The 17,676-nt window shown below is 45.6% G+C and overlaps 30 non-coding genes across 30 annotated transcripts; all 30 read right to left on the bottom strand.

Annotated features, from left to right (window-relative positions):
- Nucleotides 1-36: 36 nt before the first annotated feature.
- Nucleotides 37-108, bottom strand: TRNAP-CGG (transfer RNA proline (anticodon CGG)). The gene has a single exon. It is a non-coding gene; the product is annotated as a tRNA-Pro (tRNA).
- Nucleotides 109-1,639: 1,531 nt separating this feature from the next.
- On the bottom strand, nt 1,640-1,711 carry TRNAP-CGG (transfer RNA proline (anticodon CGG)). The gene has a single exon. It is a non-coding gene; the product is annotated as a tRNA-Pro (tRNA).
- Nucleotides 1,712-2,280: 569 nt separating this feature from the next.
- Nucleotides 2,281-2,352, bottom strand: TRNAP-CGG (transfer RNA proline (anticodon CGG)). The gene has a single exon. It is a non-coding gene; the product is annotated as a tRNA-Pro (tRNA).
- Nucleotides 2,353-2,601: 249 nt separating this feature from the next.
- TRNAP-CGG (transfer RNA proline (anticodon CGG)) lies at nt 2,602-2,673 on the bottom strand. The gene has a single exon. It is a non-coding gene; the product is annotated as a tRNA-Pro (tRNA).
- A 1,530-nt stretch (nt 2,674-4,203) lies between these two features.
- Nucleotides 4,204-4,275, bottom strand: TRNAP-CGG (transfer RNA proline (anticodon CGG)). The gene has a single exon. It is a non-coding gene; the product is annotated as a tRNA-Pro (tRNA).
- A 728-nt stretch (nt 4,276-5,003) lies between these two features.
- TRNAP-CGG (transfer RNA proline (anticodon CGG)) lies at nt 5,004-5,075 on the bottom strand. Its single transcript has one exon. It is a non-coding gene; the product is annotated as a tRNA-Pro (tRNA).
- An 88-nt stretch (nt 5,076-5,163) lies between these two features.
- On the bottom strand, nt 5,164-5,235 carry TRNAP-CGG (transfer RNA proline (anticodon CGG)). The gene has a single exon. It is a non-coding gene; the product is annotated as a tRNA-Pro (tRNA).
- Nucleotides 5,236-5,324: 89 nt separating this feature from the next.
- On the bottom strand, nt 5,325-5,396 carry TRNAP-UGG (transfer RNA proline (anticodon UGG)). Its single transcript has one exon. It is a non-coding gene; the product is annotated as a tRNA-Pro (tRNA).
- A 249-nt stretch (nt 5,397-5,645) lies between these two features.
- Nucleotides 5,646-5,717, bottom strand: TRNAP-UGG (transfer RNA proline (anticodon UGG)). Its single transcript has one exon. It is a non-coding gene; the product is annotated as a tRNA-Pro (tRNA).
- A 3,293-nt stretch (nt 5,718-9,010) lies between these two features.
- On the bottom strand, nt 9,011-9,082 carry TRNAP-CGG (transfer RNA proline (anticodon CGG)). Its single transcript has one exon. It is a non-coding gene; the product is annotated as a tRNA-Pro (tRNA).
- A 728-nt stretch (nt 9,083-9,810) lies between these two features.
- On the bottom strand, nt 9,811-9,882 carry TRNAP-CGG (transfer RNA proline (anticodon CGG)). Its single transcript has one exon. It is a non-coding gene; the product is annotated as a tRNA-Pro (tRNA).
- Nucleotides 9,883-9,970: 88 nt separating this feature from the next.
- Nucleotides 9,971-10,042, bottom strand: TRNAP-CGG (transfer RNA proline (anticodon CGG)). The gene has a single exon. It is a non-coding gene; the product is annotated as a tRNA-Pro (tRNA).
- An 89-nt stretch (nt 10,043-10,131) lies between these two features.
- Nucleotides 10,132-10,203, bottom strand: TRNAP-UGG (transfer RNA proline (anticodon UGG)). Its single transcript has one exon. It is a non-coding gene; the product is annotated as a tRNA-Pro (tRNA).
- A 249-nt stretch (nt 10,204-10,452) lies between these two features.
- On the bottom strand, nt 10,453-10,524 carry TRNAP-UGG (transfer RNA proline (anticodon UGG)). The gene has a single exon. It is a non-coding gene; the product is annotated as a tRNA-Pro (tRNA).
- A 1,371-nt stretch (nt 10,525-11,895) lies between these two features.
- TRNAP-CGG (transfer RNA proline (anticodon CGG)) lies at nt 11,896-11,967 on the bottom strand. Its single transcript has one exon. It is a non-coding gene; the product is annotated as a tRNA-Pro (tRNA).
- A 728-nt stretch (nt 11,968-12,695) lies between these two features.
- Nucleotides 12,696-12,767, bottom strand: TRNAP-CGG (transfer RNA proline (anticodon CGG)). The gene has a single exon. It is a non-coding gene; the product is annotated as a tRNA-Pro (tRNA).
- Nucleotides 12,768-12,855: 88 nt separating this feature from the next.
- Nucleotides 12,856-12,927, bottom strand: TRNAP-CGG (transfer RNA proline (anticodon CGG)). The gene has a single exon. It is a non-coding gene; the product is annotated as a tRNA-Pro (tRNA).
- Nucleotides 12,928-13,016: 89 nt separating this feature from the next.
- On the bottom strand, nt 13,017-13,088 carry TRNAP-UGG (transfer RNA proline (anticodon UGG)). Its single transcript has one exon. It is a non-coding gene; the product is annotated as a tRNA-Pro (tRNA).
- A 249-nt stretch (nt 13,089-13,337) lies between these two features.
- On the bottom strand, nt 13,338-13,409 carry TRNAP-UGG (transfer RNA proline (anticodon UGG)). The gene has a single exon. It is a non-coding gene; the product is annotated as a tRNA-Pro (tRNA).
- An 891-nt stretch (nt 13,410-14,300) lies between these two features.
- Nucleotides 14,301-14,372, bottom strand: TRNAP-UGG (transfer RNA proline (anticodon UGG)). Its single transcript has one exon. It is a non-coding gene; the product is annotated as a tRNA-Pro (tRNA).
- An 86-nt stretch (nt 14,373-14,458) lies between these two features.
- On the bottom strand, nt 14,459-14,532 carry TRNAP-CGG (transfer RNA proline (anticodon CGG)). The gene has a single exon. It is a non-coding gene; the product is annotated as a tRNA-Pro (tRNA).
- Nucleotides 14,533-14,619: 87 nt separating this feature from the next.
- On the bottom strand, nt 14,620-14,693 carry TRNAP-CGG (transfer RNA proline (anticodon CGG)). The gene has a single exon. It is a non-coding gene; the product is annotated as a tRNA-Pro (tRNA).
- An 88-nt stretch (nt 14,694-14,781) lies between these two features.
- On the bottom strand, nt 14,782-14,853 carry TRNAP-CGG (transfer RNA proline (anticodon CGG)). The gene has a single exon. It is a non-coding gene; the product is annotated as a tRNA-Pro (tRNA).
- An 88-nt stretch (nt 14,854-14,941) lies between these two features.
- On the bottom strand, nt 14,942-15,013 carry TRNAP-CGG (transfer RNA proline (anticodon CGG)). The gene has a single exon. It is a non-coding gene; the product is annotated as a tRNA-Pro (tRNA).
- Nucleotides 15,014-15,102: 89 nt separating this feature from the next.
- TRNAP-UGG (transfer RNA proline (anticodon UGG)) lies at nt 15,103-15,174 on the bottom strand. The gene has a single exon. It is a non-coding gene; the product is annotated as a tRNA-Pro (tRNA).
- Nucleotides 15,175-15,423: 249 nt separating this feature from the next.
- TRNAP-UGG (transfer RNA proline (anticodon UGG)) lies at nt 15,424-15,495 on the bottom strand. Its single transcript has one exon. It is a non-coding gene; the product is annotated as a tRNA-Pro (tRNA).
- An 891-nt stretch (nt 15,496-16,386) lies between these two features.
- On the bottom strand, nt 16,387-16,458 carry TRNAP-UGG (transfer RNA proline (anticodon UGG)). Its single transcript has one exon. It is a non-coding gene; the product is annotated as a tRNA-Pro (tRNA).
- Nucleotides 16,459-16,544: 86 nt separating this feature from the next.
- On the bottom strand, nt 16,545-16,618 carry TRNAP-CGG (transfer RNA proline (anticodon CGG)). Its single transcript has one exon. It is a non-coding gene; the product is annotated as a tRNA-Pro (tRNA).
- Nucleotides 16,619-16,867: 249 nt separating this feature from the next.
- TRNAP-CGG (transfer RNA proline (anticodon CGG)) lies at nt 16,868-16,939 on the bottom strand. Its single transcript has one exon. It is a non-coding gene; the product is annotated as a tRNA-Pro (tRNA).
- An 89-nt stretch (nt 16,940-17,028) lies between these two features.
- On the bottom strand, nt 17,029-17,100 carry TRNAP-UGG (transfer RNA proline (anticodon UGG)). The gene has a single exon. It is a non-coding gene; the product is annotated as a tRNA-Pro (tRNA).
- Between the last annotated feature and the right edge of the window lie 576 nt (nt 17,101-17,676).

The following is a 17,676-nucleotide window of genomic DNA, read 5'->3' on the forward strand; positions in this document are numbered from 1 at the left end:
ATTTAAATAGTCACTAAATTACCTCTGCAAAAACTCGGGTCCGTCCGGGATTTGAACCCGGGACCACTCACACCCGAGGCGAGTATCATACCCCTAGACCAACGGACCATGTATGACACTGAAACATGCTCAACTCGTAGGCCTAAAATATAACTAGTTGCATTTAAATAGTCACTAAATTACCTCTGCAAAAACTCGGGTCCGTCCGGGAATTGAACCCGGGACCACTCACACCCAAAGCGAGTATCATACACCTAGACCAACGGACCATGTATGAAATAAAACATGCTCAACTCATAGGCCTACCCTGTAGTTAGTTGCATTTAAATAGTCACTAAATTACCTCTGCAAAAACTCGGGTCGGTCCGGGATTTGAACCCGGGACCACTCGCACCCTAAGCGAGTATCATACCCCTAGACCAACGGACGAAGTATGACACTGAAACATGCTCATCTCGTAGTCCTACAATTTAACTCGTAGCATTTGAATAGTCACCAAATTACTTCTGCAAAAACTCGGGTCCGTCCGGGACTTGAACCCGGGACCACTCGCACCCAAAGCGAGTATCATACCCCTAGACCAACGTACCATGTAAGAAATAAAACATGCTCAACTCATAGGCCTACCCTGTAGTTAGTTGCATTTAAATAGTCACTAAATTACCTCTGCAAAAACTCGGGTCCGTCCGGGATTTGAACCCGGGACCACTCACACCCGAAGCGAGTAGCATACCCCAAAACCAACGGATAATGTATGACAGCGAGACATTCTCAACTCGTAGTCCTACAATTTAACTAGTTGCATTTAAATAGTCACCAAAATACTTCTGCAAACCTCGGGTCCGTCCAGGATTTGAACCCGGGACAACTCACACCCGAAGCGAGTATCATACCCCTAGACCAACGGACCTTGTATGACACTGAAACATGCTACACTCGTAGGTCTACAATATAACTAGTTGCATTTAAATAGTCACCAAATTACTTCTGCAAAATCTCGTGTCCGTCTGGGATTTGAACCCGGGACCCCTCGCACCCTAAGCGAGTATCTTACCCCTAGACCAACGGACGAAATATGACACTGAAACATGCTCAACTCGTAGGCCTACAATTTAACTCGTTGCATTTAAATAGTCACCAAATTACTTCTGCAAAACTCGGGTCCGTCCGGGATTTGAACCCGGGACTACTCACACCCGAAGCGAGTATCATACCCCTAAACCAACGGACGAAATATGACACTGAAACATGCTCAACTCGTAGTCCTACTATTTAACTAGTTACATTTAAATAGTCACCAAATTACATCTGCAAAACTCGGATCCGTCCGGGATTTGAACCCGTGACCACTCACACCCGAAGCGAGAAACATACCCCAAAACCAACGGACCATGTATGACACTGAAACATGCTACAATCGTAGGTCTACAATATAACTAGTTGCATTTAAATAGTCACCAAAATACTTCTGCAAACCTCGGGTCCGTCCGGGATTTGAACCCGGGACCACTCACACCCGAAGCGAGCAACATACCCCAAAACCAACGGATCATGTATGACAGCGAGACATTCTCAACTCGTAGTCCTACAATTTAACTAGTTGCATTTAAATAGTCACCAAAATACTTCTGCAAACCTCGGGTCCGTCCAGGATTTGAACCCGGGACCACTCACACCCGAAGCGAGTATCATACCCCTAGACCAACGGACCATGTATGACACTGAAACATGCTACACTCGTAGGTCTACAATATAACTAGTTGCATTTAAATAGTCACCAAATTTCTTCTGCAAAATCTCGTGTCCGTCTGGGATTTGAACCCGGGACCCCTCGCACCCTAAGCGAGTATCTTACCCCTAGACCAACGGACGAAATATGACACTGAAACATGCTCAACTCGTAGGCCTACAATTTAACTCGTTGCATTTAAATAGTCACCAAATTACTTCTGCAAACCTCGGGTCCGTCCAGGATTTGAACCCGGGACCCCTCGCACCCTAAGCGAGTATCTTACCCCTAGACCAACGGACGAAATATGACACTGAAACATGCTCAACTCGTAGGCCTACAATTTAACTAGTTACATTTAAATAGTCACCAAATTACTTCCGCAAAACTCGGGTCCGTCCGGGATTTGAACCCGGGACCACTCACACCCGAAGCGAGTAACATACCCCAAAACCAACGGATCATGTATGACAACGAGACATGCTCAACTCGTAGGCCTACAATTTAATTAGTTGCATTTAAGTAGTCACCAAATTACTTCTGCAAAACTCGGGTCCGTCCGGGATTTGAACCCGGGACCACTCACACCCGAAGCGAGTATCATACCCCTAGACCAACGGACCATATATGACACTGAAACATGCTACACTCGTAGGTCTACAATATAACTAGTTGCATTTAAATAGTCATCAAATTACTTATGCAAAAACTCGTGTCCGTCTGGGATTTGAACCCGGGACCCCTCGCACCCTAAGCGAGTATCTTACCCCTAGACCAACGGACGAAATATGACACTGAAACATGCTCAACTCGTAGTCCTACTATTTAACTAGTTACATTTAAATAGTCACCAAATTACTTCTGCATAACTCGGGTCCGTCCGGGATTTGAACCCGGGACCACTCACACCCGAAGCGAGTATCATACCCCTAGACCAACGGACCATGTATGACAATGAAACATGCTACACTCGTAGGCCTACAATATAATTCGTTGCATTTAAATAGTCACCAAATTACTTATGCAAAAACTCGTGTCCGTCTGGGATTTGAACCCGGGACCCCTCGCACCCTAAGCGAGTATCTTACCCCTAGACCAACGGACGAAATATGACACTGAAACATGCTCAACTCGTAGGCCTACAATTTAACTCGTTGCATTTAAATAGTCACCAAATTACTTCTGCAAAACTCGGGTCCGTCCGGGATTTGAACCCGGGACTACTCACACCCGAAGCGAGTATCATACCCCTAAACCAACGGACGAAATATGACACTGAAATATGCTCAACTCGTAGTCCTACTATTTAACTAGTTACATTTAAATAGTCACCAAATTACTTCTGCAAAACTCGGATCCGTCCGGGATTTGAACCCGTGACCACTCACACCCGAAGCGAGAATTATACCCCAAAACCAACGGATCATGTATGACAGCGAGACATTCTCAACTCGTAGTCCTACAATATAACTCGTTGCATTTAAATAGTCACCAAATTACTTCTGCAAAACTCGGGTCCGTCCGACATTTGAACCCGGGACCACTCACACCCGAAGCGAGTATCATACCCCTAGACCAACGGACCATGTATGACACTGAAACATGCTACAATCGTAGGTCTACAATATAACTAGTTGCATTTAAATAGTCACCAAATTACTTCTGCAAAACTCGGGTCTGTCCGGGATTTGAACCCGGGACCACTCACACCCGAAGCGAGTAACATACCCCAAAACCAACGGATCATGTATGACAGCGAGACATTCTCAACTCGTAGTCCTACAATTTAACTAGTTGCATTTAATTAGTCACCAAAATACTTCTGCAAACCTCGGGTCCGTCCAGGATTTGATCCCGGGACCACTCACACCCGAAGCGAGTATCATACCCCTAGACCAACGGACCATGTATGACACTGAAACATGCTACACTCGTAGGTCTACAATATAACTAGTTGCATTTAAATAGTCACCAAATTACTTCTGCAAAATCTCGTGTCCGTCTGGGATTTGAACCCGGGACCCCTCGCACCCTAAGCGAGTATCTTACCCCTAGACCAACGGACGAAAATAAACACTGAAACATGCTCAACTCGTAGGCCTACAATTTAACTCGTTGCATTTAAATAGTCACCAAATTACTTCTGCAAAACTCGGGTCCGTCCGGGATTTGAACCCGGGACTACTCACACCCGAAGCGAGTATCATACCCCTAAACCAACGGACGAAATATGACACTGAAATATGCTCAACTCGTAGTCCTACTATTTAACTAGTTACATTTAAATAGTCACCAAATTACTTCTGCAAAACTCGGATCCGTCCGGGATTTGAACCCGTGACCACTCACACCCGAAGCGAGAAACATACCCCAAAACCAACGGATCATGTATGACAGCGAGACATTCTCAACTCGTAGTCCTACAATATAACTCGTTGCATTTAAATAGTCACCAAATTACTTCTGCAAAACTCGGGTCCGTCCGAGATTTGAACCCGGGACCACTCACACCCGAAGCGAGTATCATACCCCTAGACCAACGGACCATGTATGACACTGAAACATGCTACAATCGTAGGTCTACAATATAACTAGTTGCATTTAAATAGTCACCAAATTACTTCTGCAAAACTCGGGTCCGTCCGGGATTTGAACCCGGGACCACTCACACCCGAAGCGAGTAACATACCCCAAAACCAACGGATCATGTATGACAGCGAGACATTCTCAACTCGTAGTCCTACAATTTAACTAGTTGCATTTAATTAGTCACCAAAATACTTCTGCAAACCTCGGGTCCGTCCAGGATTTGATCCCGGGACCACTCACACCCGAAGCGAGTATCATACCCCTAGACCAACGGGCCATGTATGACACTGAAACATGCTACACTCGTAGGTCTACAATATAACTAGTTGCATTTAAATAGTCACCAAATTACTTCTGCAAAATCTCGTGTCCGTCTGGGATTTGAACCCGGGACCCCTCGCACCCTAAGCGAGTATCTTACCCCTAGACCAACGGACGAAATATGACACTGAAACATGCTCAACTCGTAGGCCTACAATTTAACTCGTTGCATTTAAATAGTCACCAAATTACTTCTGCAAAACTCGGGTCCGTCCGGGATTTGAACCCGGACTACTCACACCCGAAGCGAGTATCATACCCCTAAACCAACGGACGAAATATGACATTGAAACATGCTCAACTCGTAGTCCTACTATTTAACTAGTTACATTTAAATAGTCACCAAATTACTTCTGCAAAACTCGGGTCCGTCCGGGATTTGAACCCGGGACCACTCACACCCGAAGCGAGTATCATACCCCTAGACCAACGGACCATGTATGACACTGAAACATGCTACACTCGTAGGTCTACAATATAACTAGTTGCATTTAAGTAGTCACCAAATTACTTCTGCAAAACTCGGGTCCGTCCGGGATTTGAACCCGGGACCACTCACACCCGAAGCGAGTATCATACCCCTAGACCAACGGACCATGTATGACACTGAAACATGCTCATCTCGTAGGCCTACAATATAACTAGTTGAATTTAAATAGTCACTAAATTACCTCTGCAAAAACTCGGGTCCGTCCGGGAATTGAACCCGGGACCACTCACACCCAAAGCGAGTATCATACCCCTAGACCAACGGACCATGTATGAAATAAAACATGCTCAACTCATAGGCCTACCCTGTAGTTAGTTGCATTTAAATAGTCACTAAATTACCTCTGCAAAAACTCGGGTCCGTCCGAGATTTGAACCCGGGACCACTCCCACCCGAGGCGAGTATCATACCCCTAGACCAACGGACCATGTATGACACTGAAACATGCTCAACTCGTAGGCCTACAATATAACTAGTTGCATTTAAATAGTCACTAAATTACCTCTGCAAAAATTCGGGTCCGTCCGGGAATTGAACCCGGGACCACTCACACCCAAAGCGAGTATCATACCCCTAGACCAACGGACCATGTATGAAATAAAACATGCTCAACTCATAGGCCTACCCTGTAGTTAGTTGCATTTAAATAGTCACTAAATTACCTCTGCAAAAACTCGGGTCCGTCCGAGATTTGAACCCGGGACCACTCCCACCCGAGGCGAGTATCATACCCCTAGACCAACGGACCATGTATGACACTGAAACATGCTCAACTCGTAGGCCTACAATATAACTAGTTGCATTTAAATAGTCACTAAATTACCTCTGCAAAAACTCGGGTCCGTCCGGGAATTGAACCCGGGACCACTCACACCCAAAGCGAGTATCATACTCCTAGACCAACGGACCATGTATGAAATAAAACATGCTCAACTCATAGGCCTACCCTGTAGTTAGTTGCATTTAAATAGTCACTAAATTACCTCTGCAAAAACTCGGGTCGGTCCGGGATTTGAACCCGGGACCACTCGCACCCTAAGCGAGTATCATACCCCTAGACCAACGGACGAAGTATGACACTGAAACATGCTCATCTCGTAGTCCTACAATTTAACTCGTAGCATTTGAATAGTCACCAAATTACTTCTGCAAAAACTCGGGTCCGTCCGGGATTTGAACCCGGGACCACTCACACCCGAAGCGAGTAACATACCCCAAAACCAACGGATCATGTATGACAGCGAGACATTCTCAACTCGTAGTCCTACAATTTAACTAGTTGCATTTAATTAGTCACCAAAATACTTCTGCAAACCTCGGGTCCGTCCAGGATTTGATCCCGGGACCACTCACACCCGAAGCGAGTATCATACCCCTAGACCAACGGACCATGTATGACACTGAAACATGCTACACTCGTAGGTCTACAATATAACTAGTTGCATTTAAATAGTCACCAAATTACTTCTGCAAAATCTCGTGTCCGTCTGGGATTTGAACCCGGGACCCCTCGCACCCTAAGCGAGTATCTTACCCCTAGACCAACGGACGAAAATAAACACTGAAACATGCTCAACTCGTAGGCCTACAATTTAACTCGTTGCATTTAAATAGTCACCAAATTACTTCTGCAAAACTCGGGTCCGTCCGGGATTTGAACCCGGGACTACTCACACCCGAAGCGAGTATCATACCCCTAAACCAACGGACGAAATATGACACTGAAATATGCTCAACTCGTAGTCCTACTATTTAACTAGTTACATTTAAATAGTCACCAAATTACTTCTGCAAAACTCGGATCCGTCCGGGATTTGAACCCGTGACCACTCACACCCGAAGCGAGAATTATACCCCAAAACCAACGGATCATGTATGACAGCGAGACATTCTCAACTCGTAGTCCTACAATATAACTCGTTGCATTTAAATAGTCACCAAATTACTTCTGCAAAACTCGGGTCCGTCCGACATTTGAACCCGGGACCACTCACACCCGAAGCGAGTATCATACCCCTAGACCAACGGACCATGTATGACACTGAAACATGCTACAATCGTAGGTCTACAATATAACTAGTTGCATTTAAATAGTCACCAAATTACTTCTGCAAAACTCGGGTCCGTCCGGGATTTGAACCCGGGACCACTCACACCCGAAGCGAGTAACATACCCCAAAACCAACGGATCATGTATGACAGCGAGACATTCTCAACTCGTAGTCCTACAATTTAACTAGTTGCATTTAATTAGTCACCAAAATACTTCTGCAAACCTCGGGTCCGTCCAGGATTTGATCCCGGGACCACTCACACCCGAAGCGAGTATCATACCCCTAGACCAACGGACCATGTATGACACTGAAACATGCTACACTCGTAGGTCTACAATATAACTAGTTGCATTTAAATAGTCACCAAATTACTTCTGCAAAATCTCGTGTCCGTCTGGGATTTGAACCCGGGACCCCTCGCACCCTAAGCGAGTATCTTACCCCTAGACCAACGGACGAAAATAAACACTGAAACATGCTCAACTCGTAGGCCTACAATTTAACTCGTTGCATTTAAATAGTCACCAAATTACTTCTGCAAAACTCGGGTCCGTCCGGGATTTGAACCCGGGACTACTCACACCCGAAGCGAGTATCATACCCCTAAACCAACGGACGAAATATGACACTGAAATATGCTCAACTCGTAGTCCTACTATTTAACTAGTTACATTTAAATAGTCACCAAATTACTTCTGCAAAACTCGGATCCGTCCGGGATTTGAACCCGTGACCACTCACACCCGAAGCGAGAATTATACCCCAAAACCAACGGATCATGTATGACAGCGAGACATTCTCAACTCGTAGTCCTACAATATAACTCGTTGCATTTAAATAGTCACCAAATTACTTCTGCAAAACTCGGGTCCGTCCGACATTTGAACCCGGGACCACTCACACCCGAAGCGAGTATCATACCCCTAGACCAACGGACCATGTATGACACTGAAACATGCTACAATCGTAGGTCTACAATATAACTAGTTGCATTTAAATAGTCACCAAATTACTTCTGCAAAACTCGGGTCCGTCCGGGATTTGAACCCGGGACCACTCACACCCGAAGCGAGTAACATACCCCAAAACCAACGGATCATGTATGACAGCGAGACATTCTCAACTCGTAGTCCTACAATTTAACTAGTTGCATTTAATTAGTCACCAAAATACTTCTGCAAACCTCGGGTCCGTCCAGGATTTGATCCCGGGACCACTCACACCCGAAGCGAGTATCATACCCCTAGACCAACGGACCATGTATGACACTGAAACATGCTACACTCGTAGGTCTACAATATAACTAGTTGCATTTAAATAGTCACCAAATTACTTCTGCAAAATCTCGTGTCCGTCTGGGATTTGAACCCGGGACCCCTCGCACCCTAAGCGAGTATCTTACCCCTAGACCAACGGACGAAAATAAACACTGAAACATGCTCAACTCGTAGGCCTACAATTTAACTCGTTGCATTTAAATAGTCACCAAATTACTTCTGCAAAACTCGGGTCCGTCCGGGATTTGAACCCGGGACTACTCACACCCGAAGCGAGTATCATACCCCTAAACCAACGGACGAAATATGACACTGAAATATGCTCAACTCGTAGTCCTACTATTTAACTAGTTACATTTAAATAGTCACCAAATTACTTCTGCAAAACTCGGATCCGTCCGGGATTTGAACCCGTGACCACTCACACCCGAAGCGAGAAACATACCCCAAAACCAACGGATCATGTATGACAGCGAGACATTCTCAACTCGTAGTCCTACAATATAACTCGTTGCATTTAAATAGTCACCAAATTACTTCTGCAAAACTCGGGTCCGTCCGAGATTTGAACCCGGGACCACTCACACCCGAAGCGAGTATCATACCCCTAGACCAACGGACCATGTATGACACTGAAACATGCTACAATCGTAGGTCTACAATATAACTAGTTGCATTTAAATAGTCACCAAATTACTTCTGCAAAACTCGGGTCCGTCCGGGATTTAAACCCGGGACCACTCACACCCGAAGCGAGAAACATACCCCAAAACCAACGGATCATGTATGACAGCGAGACATTCTCAACTCGTAGTCCTACAATTTAACTAGTTGCATTTAATTAGTCACCAAAATACTTCTGCAAACCTCGGGTCCGTCCAGGATTTGATCCCGGGACCACTCACACCCGAAGCGAGTATCATACCCCTAGACCAACGGGCCATGTATGACACTGAAACATGCTACACTCGTAGGTCTACAATATAACTAGTTGCATTTAAATAGTCACCAAATTACTTCTGCAAAATCTCGTGTCCGTCTGGGATTTGAACCCGGGACCCCTCGCACCCTAAGCGAGTATCTTACCCCTAGACCAACGGACGAAATATGACACTGAAACATGCTCAACTCGTAGGCCTACAATTTAACTCGTTGCATTTAAATAGTCACCAAATTACTTCTGCAAAACTCGGGTCCGTCCGGGATTTGAACCCGGACTACTCACACCCGAAGCGAGTATCATACCCCTAAACCAACGGACGAAATATGACATTGAAACATGCTCAACTCGTAGTCCTACTATTTAACTAGTTACATTTAAATAGTCACCAAATTACTTCTGCAAAACTCGGGTCCGTCCGGGATTTGAACCCGGGACCACTCACACCCGAAGCGAGTATCATACCCCTAGACCAACGGACCATGTATGACACTGAAACATGCTACACTCGTAGGTCTACAATATAACTAGTTGCATTTAAGTAGTCACCAAATTACTTCTGCAAAACTCGGGTCCGTCCGGGATTTGAACCCGGGACCACTCACACCCGAAGCGAGTATCATACCCCTAGACCAACGGACCATGTATGACACTGAAACATGCTCATCTCGTAGGCCTACAATATAACTAGTTGAATTTAAATAGTCACTAAATTACCTCTGCAAAAACTCGGGTCCGTCCGGGAATTGAACCCGGGACCACTCACACCCAAAGCGAGTATCATACCCCTAGACCAACGGACCATGTATGAAATAAAACATGCTCAACTCATAGGCCTACCCTGTAGTTAGTTGCATTTAAATAGTCACTAAATTACCTCTGCAAAAACTCGGGTCCGTCCGAGATTTGAACCCGGGACCACTCCCACCCGAGGCGAGTATCATACCCCTAGACCAACGGACCATGTATGACACTGAAACATGCTCAACTCGTAGGCCTACAATATAACTAGTTGCATTTAAATAGTCACTAAATTACCTCTGCAAAAATTCGGGTCCGTCCGGGAATTGAACCCGGGACCACTCACACCCAAAGCGAGTATCATACCCCTAGACCAACGGACCATGTATGAAATAAAACATGCTCAACTCATAGGCCTACCCTGTAGTTAGTTGCATTTAAATAGTCACTAAATTACCTCTGCAAAAACTCGGGTCCGTCCGAGATTTGAACCCGGGACCACTCCCACCCGAGGCGAGTATCATACCCCTAGACCAACGGACCATGTATGACACTGAAACATGCTCAACTCGTAGGCCTACAATATAACTAGTTGCATTTAAATAGTCACAAAATTACCTCTGCAAAAACTCGGGTCCGTCCGGGAATTGAACCCGGGACCACTCACACCCAAAGCGAGTATCATACTCCTAGACCAACGGACCATGTATGAAATAAAACATGCTCAACTCATAGGCCTACCCTGTAGTTAGTTGCATTTAAATAGTCACTAAATTACCTCTGCAAAAACTCGGGTCGGTCCGGGATTTGAACCCGGGACCACTCGCACCCTAAGCGAGTATCATACCCCTAGACCAACGGACGAAGTATGACACTGAAACATGCTCATCTCGTAGTCCTACAATTTAACTCGTAGCATTTGAATAGTCACCAAATTACTTCTGCAAAAACTCGGGTCCGTCCGGGATTTGAACCCGGGACCACTCACACCCGAAGCGAGTAACATACCCCAAAACCAACGGATCATGTATGACAGCGAGACATTCTCAACTCGTAGTCCTACAATTTAACTAGTTGCATTTAATTAGTCACCAAAATACTTCTGCAAACCTCGGGTCCGTCCAGGATTTGATCCCGGGACCACTCACACCCGAAGCGAGTATCATACCCCTAGACCAACGGACCATGTATGACACTGCAACATGCTACACTCGTAGGTCTACAATATAACTAGTTGCATTTAAATAGTCACCAAATTACTTCTGCAAAATCTCGTGTCCGTCTGGGATTTGAACCCGGGACCCCTCGCACCCTAAGCGAGTATCTTACCCCTAGACCAACGGACGAAAATAAACACTGAAACATGATCAACTCGTAGGCCTACAATTTAACTCGTTGCATTTAAATAGTCACCAAATTACTTCTGCAAAACTCGGGTCCGTCCGGGATTTGAACCCGGGACTACTCACACCCGAAGCGAGTATCATACCCCTAAACCAACGGACGAAATATGACACTGAAATATGCTCAACTCGTAGTCCTACTATTTAACTAGTTACATTTAAATAGTCACCAAATTACTTCTGCAAAACTCGGATCCGTCCGGGATTTGAACCCGTGACCACTCACACCCGAAGCGAGAAACATACCCCAAAACCAACGGATCATGTATGACAGCGAGACATTCTCAACTCGTAGTCCTACAATATAACTCGTTGCATTTAAATAGTCACCAAATTACTTCTGCAAAACTCGGGTCCGTCCGAGATTTGAACCCGGGACCACTCACACCCGAAGCGAGTATCATACCCCTAGACCAACGGACCATGTATGACACTGAAACATGCTACAATCGTAGGTCTACAATATAACTAGTTGCATTTAAATAGTCACCAAATTACTTCTGCAAAACTCGGGTCCGTCCGGGATTTGAACCCGGGACCACTCACACCCGAAGCGAGTAACATACCCCAAAACCAACGGATCATGTATGACAGCGAGACATTCTCAACTCGTAGTCCTACAATTTAACTAGTTGCATTTAATTAGTCACCAAAATACTTCTGCAAACCTCGGGTCCGTCCAGGATTTGATCCCGGGACCACTCACACCCGAAGCGAGTATCATACCCCTAGACCAACGGGCCATGTATGACACTGAAACATGCTACACTCGTAGGTCTACAATATAACTAGTTGCATTTAAATAGTCACCAAATTACTTCTGCAAAATCTCGTGTCCGTCTGGGATTTGAACCCGGGACCCCTCGCACCCTAAGCGAGTATCTTACCCCTAGACCAACGGACGAAATATGACACTGAAACATGCTCAACTCGTAGGCCTACAATTTAACTCGTTGCATTTAAATAGTCACCAAATTACTTCTGCAAAACTCGGGTCCGTCCGGGACTTGAACCCGGACTACTCACACCCGAAGCGAGTATCATACCCCTAAACCAACGGACGAAATATGACATTGAAACATGCTCAACTCGTAGTCCTACTATTTAACTAGTTACATTTAAATAGTCACCAAATTACTTCTGCAAAACTCGGGTCCGTCCGGGATTTGAACCCGGGACCACTCACACCCGAAGCGAGTATCATACCCCTAGACCAACGGACCATGTATGACACTGAAACATGCTACACTCGTAGGTCTACAATATAACTAGTTGCATTTAAGTAGTCACCAAATTACTTCTGCAAAACTCGGGTCCGTCCGGGATTTGAACCCGGGACCACTCACACCCGAAGCGAGTATCATACCCCTAGACCAACGGACCATGTATGACACTGAAACATGCTACACTCGTAGGTCTACAATATAACTAGTTGAATTTAAATAGTCACTAAATTACCTCTGCAAAAACTCGGGTCCGTCCGGGAATTGAACCCGGGACCACTCACACCCAAAGCGAGTATCATACCCCTAGACCAACGGACCATGTATGAAATAAAACATGCTCAACTCATAGGCCTACCCTGTAGTTAGTTGCATTTAAATAGTCACTAAATTACCTCTGCAAAAACTCGGGTCCGTCCGAGATTTGAACCCGGGACCACTCCCACCCGAGGCGAGTATCATACCCCTAGACCAACGGACCATGTATGACACTGAAACATGCTCAACTCGTAGGCCTACAATATAACTAGTTGCATTTAAATAGTCACTAAATTACCTCTGCAAAAATTCGGGTCCGTCCGGGAATTGAACCCGGGACCACTCACACCCAAAGCGAGTATCATACCCCTAGACCAACGGACCATGTATGAAATAAAACATGCTCAACTCATAGGCCTACCCTGTAGTTAGTTGCATTTAAATAGTCACTAAATTACCTCTGCAAAAACTCGGGTCCGTCCGAGATTTGAACCCGGGACCACTCCCACCCGAGGCGAGTATCATACCCCTAGACCAACGGACCATGTATGACACTGAAACATGCTCAACTCGTAGGCCTACAATATAACTAGTTGCATTTAAATAGTCACTAAATTACCTCTGCAAAAACTCGGGTCCGTCCGGGAATTGAACCCGGGACCACTCACACCCAAAGCGAGTATCATACTCCTAGACCAACGGACCATGTATGAAATAAAACATGCTCAACTCATAGGCCTACCCTGTAGTTAGTTGCATTTAAATAGTCACTAAATTACCTCTGCAAAAACTCGGGTCGGTCCGGGATTTGAACCCGGGACCACTCGCACCCTAAGCGAGTATCATACCCCTAGACCAACGGACGAAGTATGACACTGAAACATGCTCATCTCGTAGTCCTACAATTTAACTCGTAGCATTTGAATAGTCACCAAATTACTTCTGCAAAAACTCGGGTCCGTCCGGGATTTGAACCCGGGACCACTCGCACCCAAAGCGAGTATCATACCCCTAGACCAACGGACGAAGTATGACACTGAAACATGCTCATCTCGTAGTCCTACAATTTAACTCGTAGCATTTGAATAGTCACCAAATTTCTTCTGCAAAAACTCGGGTCCGTCCAGGATTTGAACCCGGGACCACTCGCACCCATAGCGAGTATCATACCCCTAGACCAACGGACCATGTATGAAATAGAACATGCTCAACTCATAGGCCTACCCTGTAGTTAGTTGCATTTAAATAGTCACTAAATTACCTCTGCAAAAACTAGGGTCCGTCCGGGATTTGAACCCGGGACCACTCACACCCAAAGCGAGTATCATACCCCTAGACCAACGGACCATGTATGAAATAAAACATGCTCAACTCATAGGCCTACCCTGTAGTTAGTTGCATTTAAATAGTCACTAAATTACCTCTGCAAAAACTCGGGTCCGTCCGGGATTTGAACCCGGGACCACTCACACCCGAAGCGAGTATCATACCCCTAGACCAACGGACGAAGTACGACACTGAAACATGCTCAACTTGTAGTCCTACAATTTAACTCGTAGCATTTGAATAGTCACCAAATTACTTCTGCAAAAACTCGGGTCCGTCCGGGACTTGAACCCGGGACCACTCGCACCCGAAGCGAGTATCATACCCCTAAACCAACGGACGAAATATGACATTGAAACATGCTCAACTCGTAGTCCTACTATTTAACTAGTTACATTTAAATAGTCACCAAATTACTTCTGCAAAACTCGGGTCCGTCCGGGATTTGAACCCGGGACCACTCACACCCGAAGCGAGTATCATACCCCTAGACCAACGGACCATGTATGACACTGAAACATGCTACACTCGTAGGTCTACAATATAACTAGTTGCATTTAAGTAGTCACCAAATTACTTCTGCAAAACTCGGGTCCGTCCGGGATTTGAACCCGGGACCACTCACACCCGAAGCGAGTATCATACCCCTAGACCAACGGACCATGTATGACACTGAAACATGCTCATCTCGTAGGCCTACAATATAACTAGTTGAATTTAAATAGTCACTAAATTACCTCTGCAAAAACTCGGGTCCGTCCGGGAATTGAACCCGGGACCACTCACACCCAAAGCGAGTATCATACCCCTAGACCAACGGACCATGTATGAAATAAAACATGCTCAACTCATAGGCCTACCCTGTAGTTAGTTGCATTTAAATAGTCACTAAATTACCTCTGCAAAAACTCGGGTCCGTCCGAGATTTGAACCCGGGACCACTCCCACCCGAGGCGAGTATCATACCCCTAGACCAACGGACCATGTATGACACTGAAACATGCTCAACTCGTAGGCCTACAATATAACTAGTTGCATTTAAATAGTCACTAAATTACCTCTGCAAAAATTCGGGTCCGTCCGGGAATTGAACCCGGGACCACTCACACCCAAAGCGAGTATCATACCCCTAGACCAACGGACCATGTATGAAATAAAACATGCTCAACTCATAGGCCTACCCTGTAGTTAGTTGCATTTAAATAGTCACTAAATTACCTCTGCAAAAACTCGGGTCCGTCCGAGATTTGAACCCGGGACCACTCCCACCCGAGGCGAGTATCATACCCCTAGACCAACGGACCATGTATGACACTGAAACATGCTCAACTCGTAGGCCTACAATATAACTAGTTGCATTTAAATAGTCACTAAATTACCTCTGCAAAAACTCGGGTCCGTCCGGGAATTGAACCCGGGACCACTCACACCCAAAGCGAGTATCATACTCCTAGACCAACGGACCATGTATGAAATAAAACATGCTCAACTCATAGGCCTACCCTGTAGTTAGTTGCATTTAAATAGTCACTAAATTACCTCTGCAAAAACTCGGGTCGGTCCGGGATTTGAACCCGGGACCACTCGCACCCTAAGCGAGTATCATACCCCTAGACCAACGGACGAAGTATGACACTGAAACATGCTCATCTCGTAGTCCTACAATTTAACTCGTAGCATTTGAATAGTCACCAAATTACTTCTGCAAAAACTCGGGTCCGTCCGGGATTTGAACCCGGGACCACTCGCACCCAAAGCGAGTATCATACCCCTAGACCAACGGACGAAGTATGACACTGAAACATGCTCATCTCGTAGTCCTACAATTTAACTCGTAGCATTTGAATAGTCACCAAATTTCTTCTGCAAAAACTCGGGTCCGTCCAGGATTTGAACCCGGGACCACTCGCACCCATAGCGAGTATCATACCCCTAGACCAACGGACCATGTATGAAATAGAACATGCTCAACTCATAGGCCTACCCTGTAGTTAGTTGCATTTAAATAGTCACTAAATTACCTCTGCAAAAACTAGGGTCCGTCCGGGATTTGAACCCGGGACCACTCACACCCAAAGCGAGTATCATACCCCTAGACCAACGGACCATGTATGAAATAAAACATGCTCAACTCATAGGCCTACCCTGTAGTTAGTTGCATTTAAATAGTCACTAAATTACCTCTGCAAAAACTCGGGTCCGTCCGGGATTTGAACCCGGGACCACTCACACCCGAAGCGAGTATCATACCCCTAGACCAACGGACGAAGTACGACACTGAAACATGCTCAACTTGTAGTCCTACAATTTAACTCGTAGCATTTGAATAGTCACCAAATTACTTCTGCAAAAACTCGGGTCCGTCCGGGACTTGAACCCGGGACCACTCGCACCCAAAGCGAGTATCATACCCCTAGACCAACGTACCATGTAAGAAATAAAACATGCTCAACTCATAGGCCTACCCTGTAGTTAGTTGCATTTAAATAGTCACTAAATTACCTCTGCAAAAACTCGGGTCCGTCCGGGATTTGAACCCGGGACCACTCACACCCGAGGCGAGTATCATACCCCTAGACCAACGGACCATGTATGACACTGAAACATGCTCAACTCGTAGGCCTACAATATAACTAGTTGCATTTAAATAGTCACTAAATTACCTCTGCAAAAACTCGGGTCCGTCCGGGAATTGAACCCGGGACCACTCACACCCAAAGCGAGTATCATACCCCTAGACCAACGGACCATGTATGAAATAAAACATGCTCAATTCATAGGCCTACCCTGTAGTTAGTTGCATTTAAATAGTCACTAAATTACCTCTGCAAAAACTCGGGTCGGTCCGGGATTTGAACCCGGGACCACTCGCACCCTAAGCGAGTATCATACCCCTAGACCAACGGACGAAGTATGACACTGAAACATGCTCATCTCGTAGTCCTACAATTTAACTCGTAGCATTTGAATAGTCACCAAATTACTTCTGCAAAAACTCGGGTCCGTCCGGGATTTGAACAAGGGACCACTCGCACCCAAAGCGAGTATCATACCCCTAGACCAACGGACCATGTATGAAATAGAACATGCTCAACTCATAGGCCTACCCTGTAGTTAGTTGCATTTAAATAGTCACTAAATTACCTCTGCAAAAACTCGGGTCGGTCCGGGATTTGAACCCGGGACCACTCGCACCCTAAGCGAGTATCATACCCCTAGACCAACGGACGAAGTATGACACTGAAACATGCTCATCTCGTAGTCCTACAATTTAACTCGTAGCATTTGAATAGTCACCAAATTACTTCTGCAAAAACTCGGGTCC

This window comes from Phalangium opilio, unplaced genomic scaffold (genome assembly GCF_054372755.1).
Source record: "Phalangium opilio isolate 3A_F unplaced genomic scaffold, DU_Popi_V2 ptg000487l_1, whole genome shotgun sequence".
Lineage (NCBI taxonomy): Eukaryota > Metazoa > Arthropoda > Arachnida > Opiliones > Phalangiidae > Phalangium > Phalangium opilio.